Source organism: Petaurus breviceps, unplaced genomic scaffold, assembly GCF_028583685.1.
Source record: "Petaurus breviceps papuanus isolate PSGF00001 unplaced genomic scaffold, PetGlider_PUasm1.0 387, whole genome shotgun sequence".
NCBI classification, from domain to species: domain Eukaryota; kingdom Metazoa; phylum Chordata; class Mammalia; order Diprotodontia; family Petauridae; genus Petaurus; species Petaurus breviceps.
Window position 1 is genome coordinate 1,116,700 of NW_027186308.1, and position 9,364 is coordinate 1,126,063.

At 43.8% G+C, this 9,364-nt stretch overlaps 1 pseudogene; it reads right to left on the reverse strand.

Moving 5' to 3' along the window:
- Positions 1–84: 84 nt before the first annotated feature.
- On the reverse strand, positions 85–967 carry LOC138170782 (large ribosomal subunit protein eL8 pseudogene; annotated as a pseudogene).
- Positions 968–9,364: the final 8,397 nt, after the last annotated feature.

Below are 9,364 nucleotides of genomic sequence, written 5' to 3' on the forward strand. Positions count from 1 at the left end.
CAGCTCTGATCTCTTAGTCAGGAATGCTTGAAAGTCCTCTGTTTCATTAAATATCCATTCCCTGCCCTCCCCCAGGATTATATTCAGTTTTTTTGTTTAAATTTTTATTTTTACATAGGGAAAATCAAATACACATTTAACCCAATTTGGTTGCAAGTTCCTTAGCTTTTGCCTTTTCCAGCTTGGCAATACGAGGCACTGATTTTGGACCCAGAACATTGCCACCCCAGTGACGACAGATCTCATCATATCTGTCGTTATAATTGGTTTTGATGGTTTCCACCAGCTTAGCCAGGGCTCCCTTATCTTCAGGGTTAACCTGTGTGAAGGCAATGCTCGTGCAGGTCTTTCTGTGAACTAAGTGTCCAAGTCTTGCTTTACCTTTGATAATACAGTAAGGAACCCCCATTTTCCAGCACAAGGCAGGTAGGAAGACCACTAGCTCAATGGGGTCCACGTCATGTGCAATCACTACCAACTGTGCTTTCTTGTTTTCTACCAGGGTGGTAACAGTGTTAACAACTGCTCTGAGAACAGGTGGTCTCTTGGTGGGGACATTTCCTTTGTCTGCAGCCTTTTGTTCAGCCCGAGCCAGCAGCCTTTGCTTCTTGTCTTGCTTTGTCTCTGGTCTATACTTGTGAGCCAGTTTAAGCAGTTGAGTAGCTGTCTGATGATCCAAAGCTTGGGTGAACTGGTTAATTGCTGGCGGAACCTTCAAACGCTTATAAAGGATAGACCTTTGACGCTGCAGTGTAATGTACCGAGGCCATTTGACAAATCGAGTAAGGTCCCTTTTGGGCTGGATGTCCTGACCAATGCCAAAGTTCTTGGGACGCTTCTCAAACAAAGGATTGACCACTTTCTTGGCCTCCTGCTTCTTTACTACAGCAGGGGCCGGAGCTACCTTCTTCCCCTTGGCCTTCTTCCCTTTTGGCATCTTGGCCAGCTGAACGAGCGATTATATTCAGTTTTGCTGGATAGGTTATACTTGGTTGAAATGCTAGCTCCTTTCTCTTGTGGAATATAATACTATAAGCCCCCTATTCCTTTAATGTTGAAGCTGCTAAATCTTGTGTGAGCCTCCCTAACTGTGGCTCCATGATATTTGAATTGTTTCTTTTGGGCTACTTGCAGTATTTTCTCTTTTACCTGGGAGCTCTGGAATTTGTCTAAGATTACCTGGGAGTTTTCATTTTGGGATCACTTTCAGGAGATGATCAGTGGATTCTTTTGATGTCTATTTTACCCTTGAGATTTAATATATTGAGGCAGTTTTCCTTGATAATTTCTTGAAAGATGATGTTCAGGCTCTTTTTTTTTATTATCAAGGCTTTCAGGTAGTTTAATAATTCTTAAATTATCTCTCCTTGATCTATTTTCTTGGTCAGTTGTTTTTCCAATGAGATAGTTCACATTTTCTTCTATTTTTTTTTCCATTCTGTTTGTTTGTATTTGGAGGGGGGAAGGCAAGGCCATTAGTGTTAAGTGCCTTGCCCAAGGTCACATATTTAGTAAGTGTATCAAGTGCCTGGGGTTGGATTTGAATTCAGGTCCTCCTGACTCTAGGGCCCATGCTCTATTTACTGTGCCACCTTGCTGTTCCTTCATTCTTTTGTTTTATCATTTCTTGATGTCTTATGGAATCATTTCCTTCCAGTTACTCAATTCTAACTTTTTAAGGAATGATTTTCTTCAGTAAGCTTTTGTACCCAGAATTGACCAATTCTGCTTTCTACAGAGTTCTTTTTGTACCTCCTTTTCCATTTAGCCCTTTCTGTTTAAGAAGTTTTTTTCTTCAGTGAATTTTTGTGCCTCTTTTATCATTAGGCCAACTCTATTTTTTAAGATGCTATTTTCTTCAGCAATTTTTTGTATGTCTTTTACCAAGCTGTTAATTCTCTCTCTTTTTTAAATTAATTACTTTTTAATTTTTAATTTATTTATTTTGGTTTTTTTTGAGGGCAATTGGGGTTAAGTAACTTGCCCAAGGTCACATGGCTAGTTTTTGTGTGTTTGTGTGTGTGTGTGTGTGTTAAGTGTCCGAGGCCAGATCCATGTTAATTCTCTTTTTGTAATTTTCTTGCATCACTCTCATTTCTTTTCTCATTTTTTCCAAACAAGGAGTTAATGCTTCTAGACATTCTTGTTGGGCTTGATTCCAATTTACATATTTTCTTTGAGGCTTTGCTTGTAGCTACTTTTCACATTGTCATCTTCTTCTGAGTTTGTGTCTGGGTCTTCCTGGCTACTGTAGTGGGTTCTCATGATCAGGTCCTTTTTTTGTTGTTTGTTCATTTTTTCAGCCTATTTCTGGACTTTGAATATTATGTTAAAGTTAGGCTCCACTCATCCAGGGTGAGGAGACACTATCCCAAGGTTCAGACTTTTTGTGCTGCTGTTTTCAAAGCTAGTTCTGGGAGTCTGCAGGTTTTGGGGTCTTCCATGGCATTGTGATTCGGGGAGAGGTGAGGTCGCTGCTCTCCTGGTCTACACTCTGGTCTTTACTCAGGAAGAGTCCCTGCTTCCCTGCAGCCATGAGTGCTAAGTCTCCTCTTGGCACGATTATTGTGACCAAAGCCTCCTCTCCATCCTCTAACTGAGACCCAGACCTGTATATGGGCACTAGAGGTGCCAGTCAGTACCAGCTGCATCCAGTGCCCGCTAAGGCTCCCCTGTAATCTCTTTCTGACTAATTGTCTGACCCCTTTGCCATCTCTGAGCTGAGAGTTCTTGAAGCTGCTGCTGCTATCATATCTACCTTAAAGGCTTAGAATCCATGCTGTCATCATTCTCTCTGCCAGCCCCCACCCTGGCATCAGAGACCTCTCTTGCCAATTTTCTAAGTTGTCTTAGACTGTACAAATGTTTCACCTTGACCTTTGGTTGGGTCAGTTACTCCAAAATTGGGTTTGAGGCATTATTTTAAAGTTGCTTGGGAGACAGTGTTGGGAGACTTCAGCTGGGTTGTTGGCTGTACCCTGCCATCTTGGTTGCGCCTCAGAGCCAGTGTTTTGTAGGAGAAGCTGAAAGATCTATGGAAGTTTAACTTGGAGAAGAGGTATGTAGATGTGTATTGGGGAGAATGAGAACTATCTTAGAACATGTGAAGGCCTATGGCCTCAAAGAGAGCTTAGCTTCATTCTCTTTGGTTCCAGAAATTGCAGAGGCAATTCTAGGCTGGGTAGGAGGAAAACCTTCTCCCCATGAGAAGTTCCCAAAGACAAAGGGGCTCCCCTGGGGGTTAGGAGGGAGCCCTCTCTCCCTCAACGGCTTTCAGCAAAGGCTGGGCAATCACTAGAGGTACTCTGGCAGTAGAGATGTCTTCGCAGATGTTGGTTAGGTCACTAGATGGTTTCTGAGGTCCCTTCCAACTCTGAAATCTGTGATTTTGTGATAGAATATTTATTTTTCTTAGGGATGTCACAAAAATGCACCGTGATGCATTGGTGCTAAGTGGAGAGAAGGTCACAGGCCCTCCCCAGGGGCAGATGCCATGATTGGCAGACTTGGTTTCATCCTACACTCCAAGGCAACCAGAAATTTTATCTCATGAAGCGCTTGGCTCTTATGTCTTTTTAAAAAATTATGTTTTTATATCATAGATTTTTTACATCACCCATATTTCCCAAAGTACCTCCCTCCCCTTCTTAGAGGGTCATCCCTAATAACAAAGAAAAAAATGAAGGAAAGCCAACCAATTTGGCATTAAAGTACATGATAAGTGGTGTTTCCTCATGTCTCTTCTCTGGGCCAGACTTGATCATGGGATTCATGGCTGGTTAGCTGGTTGTTGTAATCATTCTATATATTTATACTTTTCTTGGTTCTGCTAAAATTACTTTGCATTCATTCACCTAAATCTTCCCTTGATTTCCTGTACTCATAATTTTGTCATTTCTTTCAGTTTAGCAATATTCCCCTACTTTCATGTGCCGTGTCTTGTTCAACCATTTCCAAGTCCATGGACATGAACCTTTTCTCCAGGCCTTTCCTACCACAAAAAGGGCTGCTATGAATATTTCAAGCATATGAAGAACCTGCCTGTTTAGCAATGACTTCACTGGGACATGAGCCTGGGTCTATAGAATCTTTGGGTCAGAGGGTATGGACGGTTTAGATTTTTCTTAGACTAATTCCAAATTGCTTTCCAGAATAGTTGAGTCAATTTGCAAACCCACTAATAATAATTAATAGCATTTCTATAGTGCTTTAATGTTTACAAGGTGTTTTATGTAGTTTATCTCATTTGGTCCTCACAATAGCCCTGTGAGGTAAGTGCTTTTTATATTCATTTTAAAGATGAGAAAACTGAGGCTCAAAGAGGGATTGCCTAGGGTCCTACAGTTAGCAAAGTGCCTGAGGCAGGATTTGAATGCAGGTCATCCTATGTCCAAGACCAGCCTCTATTCACTCTCTCAGGATGCTCATCTTTCCTCAGCTCTCCAACCACGTCTGTTCCCATCTTTTGTCCCCTCTGCTGGGTGTGAGGGGAAACATCAGAATTGTTCTGATTTACATGTCTCTTATTAGCAGTAATTTGGAGGAGTCTTTAATGTAATTGTGACTAGTTTGCAGTTCTTTTGAGAGCCGATTGTTCATATCCTTTGACCAGTTACCTACTGGGGGATAGTTTTCAGTTGTACATTTTTTCTTGGTTGTCTATGAATAAATGAAAACTTATGCAGCACTTATGCACCAAGCACTGTCTGAAGTATGTGTGGGGGCAGGGTTTACAGCGACAAAACTGAAGATATCTTTGTCCTCAAGGGTTTTACGTACAGAGACAGAGCACTTATAGGGCTATAGTGACCCAGGAGGGATGGGATTGTGGGTGGAAGAATAGGTGAATGGATGGCCCACCCCTTCCTATAGTCATGGGAGAATTGATTTGATTATGGTTCCAGAACTTGAAAGGGGGTAGTGGAGAAAGGAGAGAGGAGGGGAAAGTAGGAATACAACAAAAACGTGGTAGTCAAGAAGATGGCCACGGAGTAAAGAGAAATGAGCCCTATATGGTAGGCTATGGGAGACTCTTCTCAGTCAGGGAAGTAGGGCTCCAGAGAATGAGCTTTAAAGTTGCCTATGGATCTTGGGTGTCAGACCCCACCAGAGATATTTCACACAAAGAGTTTTTCCCTAGTCAAACTCTTTCCTTTTCATCCTAGTTGCACTAATTTTGTCCATGCCAAAGTTTGTCAGTTTCATGCCAGCAAACATATTCTATTCTGTCCTTTTCAATTGCTTCTTTCCCTGCTTTGATTAAGAATTCACCCCTCCCTCTCCCCCAGCAGCCATAGTGAAAGGTGGTCATTATGAAAGTGAAGATCTTAGGCCAAATAAAATTGCCCTAGCCCCCAGCAGAAACAGGAAGGGAAGAGGTCACCAAGAAGGATCTGAGCTTTGGTGGAAAGAAGAAAAGAGGGAGAGGATGGGGGGGTAATTAAATGTAATTGTTAAAAGCTCCTCCACTTCTCCAGGAGGAATTCAGTTACCAGTGAGGTGGGTTTCCCTTAGGACTTGTCCGCTAAGTGCTAATTGCCAATCAAGGCAGCTAAGTTCATAGAGCAAGGAAAGGAAGGAAGCCCATTCTAAGCAGGGTAAGCCCCTGCTTAGACTCGGAGTCCCCAGGGACTGCCTCCATCACTGTAAGTGAACAGGCATGGCAAATGGTCAAAATTAAGATAAGGACCCACATGTACAAAAATATTTATAGCAGCTCTTTTTGTGATGGCCAAGAATTGGAAATTGAGGGGATTTCATCCACTGAGGAATGGCTGAACAAGTTATGGTATATGAATGTAAATGGAATACTACTGTGCTCTAAGAAATGAGGAGCAGGCAGACTTCAGAAAAACCTGGGAAGACGTATACGAACTGATGCTGAGTGAGGGGAGCAGAACAAGGGGAATACTGTACACAGTAACAGCCACATTGTATGATGGCCAACTTTGATAGACTTGGCTTTCTGAGCAATTCTAAGACAATTCCAAAAGACTCATGATGGAAAATGCCGCCTACATCCAGAGAAAGAATTTTGGAGTCTGAATGCAGATAGAAGCACAGTATTTTTTTCTTTTTTTTTTCTTTCTTATGGTTTTCCTCTTTGTTCCGATTCTTCCTTCACAATATGACTAATGTGGAAATATTTTCAATGCGATTGTACATGTATAGCCAATATCAGATTGCTTGCCATCTTGGGGATGGGGGGAAAGGAGAGAAGGAGGTAGAAAAAAATTTGGAACTCAAAATCTTAAGTGAATGTTGTAAAAATAAATAAGTAATAAATCAGTTATGTTGTGGGGACAAATGAGATCTTTATCAGAGAAACTTGTGGCAAAATCTCCCCCCAGTTTTCTTCATTCCTTATAATTTTGCTTGCATTAGTTTTGTTTGTGCAGAAGTTTTTAAATTTTATATAATCAAAATGATCTGTTTTACATTTTGCAATGCTCTCTGTATCTTCTTTGGTTCTAAATTCTTCTTTTATCCTTAAATCTGACAGATGAACTATTCAGGGAGAGGATTTTTAAAGAAGGATAAAAGTGATGGCTTGTTTTGATTTCACTGGCAAGGAGAATGACTTTTGGGCTGGGGAGTAAAGATCCACATTGGTGAATGGGGAGTTGGTGCCTAAGACAGATGAGAACCTTGGCTGAGTTCATAAACTGCCTCCCTGGATCCTGAAAGAACAAGCAGATGGATAAGAAATGGCACATTTAGGGGCATGGGCACCTCTTTTTTAGATACCCATATGAATCTGTGATTTCATCAACGTGCCCATTCCTTATGAGGATGTACCCTGCTTGCCTTATCTGTGTGACTGCTGTCCATGCTTCCCTTAAGGTTGCCACGGAGGGACTAACCAATGGTCTCGAGGGCTCACATGGAGTATCTCTCCATCAGGTGCACTGGGTCTGGAGTCAGGAAAGCTGAGTTCACATCTAACTTCAGACTCTCATCAGCAGTGTTACTCGACAAATCACTCAACTACTGTCTGCCTCAGTTTCCTCAACTGTAAAATGGGAATGACCGTGCCCACCTCCCAAGGTTTTTGTGGGGATCAAATGAGAGAATATTTATAAACTTCTTAGCACAGTGCCTGGCACACAGTAGGTACATATAAATGCTGGCAATCTCCCTAGGTGACCAACCTGCCCATCTTCTTTGGGCCTGAGCATTTTCCAGATGACCTGACTTCATTAAAATGGCTCTCTCTCACAGCTGCTTATGTTACCACCTGCTCATGCCCACCCCCCATCTTTGTGTCTTGGGGGCATGTTGGACTCATTTTTCATTCTTTGGAGATGACCACATTGTGTCTCACAGACAAAGACCAATAGAGAATCTGTATCACACAGGGGGAACACTGTTTCTGGGAAAAGTTTGGAGTCAATGAAGGAACTTCTCAATCCCCCTTCACCACTATTGCAAATCGGAGGTAAGAGCCCCAAGAGAAAAATAATGACTGTCAACTATCATGTCTTCTCCCTGAAGGTCATCTGTCTTGAGAGGCTAAGATCCCTAGTGCCTTCAGCTGGCCACCCTGTCCTCTGCCCTCTTCAGGACTTCTTCCCTTCTTTGGGGTCATACAGGAGCTAAGTTCTAAAGCTGAAATTTGAAGTCTGGTCTCCCCCTCCCAGCACTGTCCCTGGTCCTGTCCCCTCTGACAGATGGGGTAAGTAGGGAGCCATGACCTTTCCTCAAGCACCCCTTTCCCATTCCCAGCAATAGCACTCATGAAAGAGACAGAGATGATTGTCTCTGCAGGAACAGCTCCTCAGAGCTATGTATACAACCTGTGATTATGATTTCCCAATGGTGGAGCTATAAAGGGATTGTAACAACCTGTAGCCTTTCTCCTTTGTGCTAACCCCCACACAAAGGGGGCTTTGAAAGTCCCAGGAAGCTTCAAGTGCACTCGAGCTGAAAGCCAAGCGCTGCTCCCTTCTAGCTGGCATTTACAAAGTTCAGCTCATTCATCTCATGGCCACCCCCACCCTGCCCCCCAACCCCTCTGGCTAACCCTAGTCTTACTGCCAGGTGTTCTCCAAACAAGCAGATTCAAGCTCCAAGCTTGGACACTTCCGTGACTAAGTGTGGGTGGCTGAGCCTCCTTCCCTAAGGGGTGGGCCCCCCTCCACACCCTCCCTCATTAAAGAAGCCCCCCAGACAGGACATTTCCCGTGTAACATCCAAAACCCCAGAAAGTCTTAGATGACTGTCTCTATTTCAACTCATCCAACGGAAGCTTATGGTCATTTGGCACTTTGTGCTGCTGAGCTTGGGTCTGTGGTCAGTGACTGTGGAGGGGAAAGAAGACCAGATAATGGCCCTCTAGAGCCAGAGGGGCTATCCTGTGGACAGGGGATGACTTGTCCTTCTTGGTCTCAGGAGGCAGAGTGGGGGGAGGAGTTAAATGGGCTGCTTTGGGAGGGATCGGTTTCTCCTCGCGGGAGGACTTCATGCTGGTCAGGTGTGGTTGGGTGGAGAGGAATACTATAGTTAAATTTTGGGGTTAGGCAGCTGCTAAAGTATCTCCCAGTATCAGATTCCCGTCAAGATCAGGAGGTTCAAACCCCGCCCCGTCGCCCATCCCGCCTGCGTTTTATTATACGTCACTCTGTCAAGGGGCCTCAGGGTTCACCCCAAAGTCCAAATGAGCATCACTCTCTAATGTTGACAATACTTCAGCACCCCTGCGTAAGGAGAGTAGCATGCAAGGGAAGGAGAAGACCTTTGCATCTAGCCAGGCTTCTATATGGCCTAGAGCAGGGTTCCTGAAAGCTGGTCTGGGAGGGTGCTGTTCTGCATGGGCCCCCAGACAGTCTCTGCATTTAGGGCCTGACAATGATAACTACAGCTGACTGAAACAGAGACATAAAGACTTCTGTGTCCTCACCCACAATGAGCTGCACATGTCCATTTCCTTACTTCATGGAAAAGTGGTGTTGGGAGAAATATGTCCCCGGTCAGATCCCTGGACTGCCCTAGGGGTTCTGTTTGACTTGTCCCATTCACAATGGGGTGAACCTTCTGGAATGGTACTTATGTCTTGTCATTCTGACCTCCCTCCCTCCCCTCTCCCTATGATGGATGTCAATTCACTGGGGAATGAATGAATGAATGAATGGCTGAATGCTCTGTATTTGGGCAGGAATTAGCTGCCTCCCCTCAGGAATTCTGGCTTCTGTGATCCTATAACACCAGGAGAAAGGAGGAAATCATGTAGAATGGCCATCACGGGCCTCAATGGGTCAGCATCTGTCTTGTCTCCATCCCCATTCTTTAGTGTTCCCTCCTTGCCCCTCCCCGATCACATTGTATTCACCTATCTGCGCACAGGAAATTTCTCCTGATAGATAAT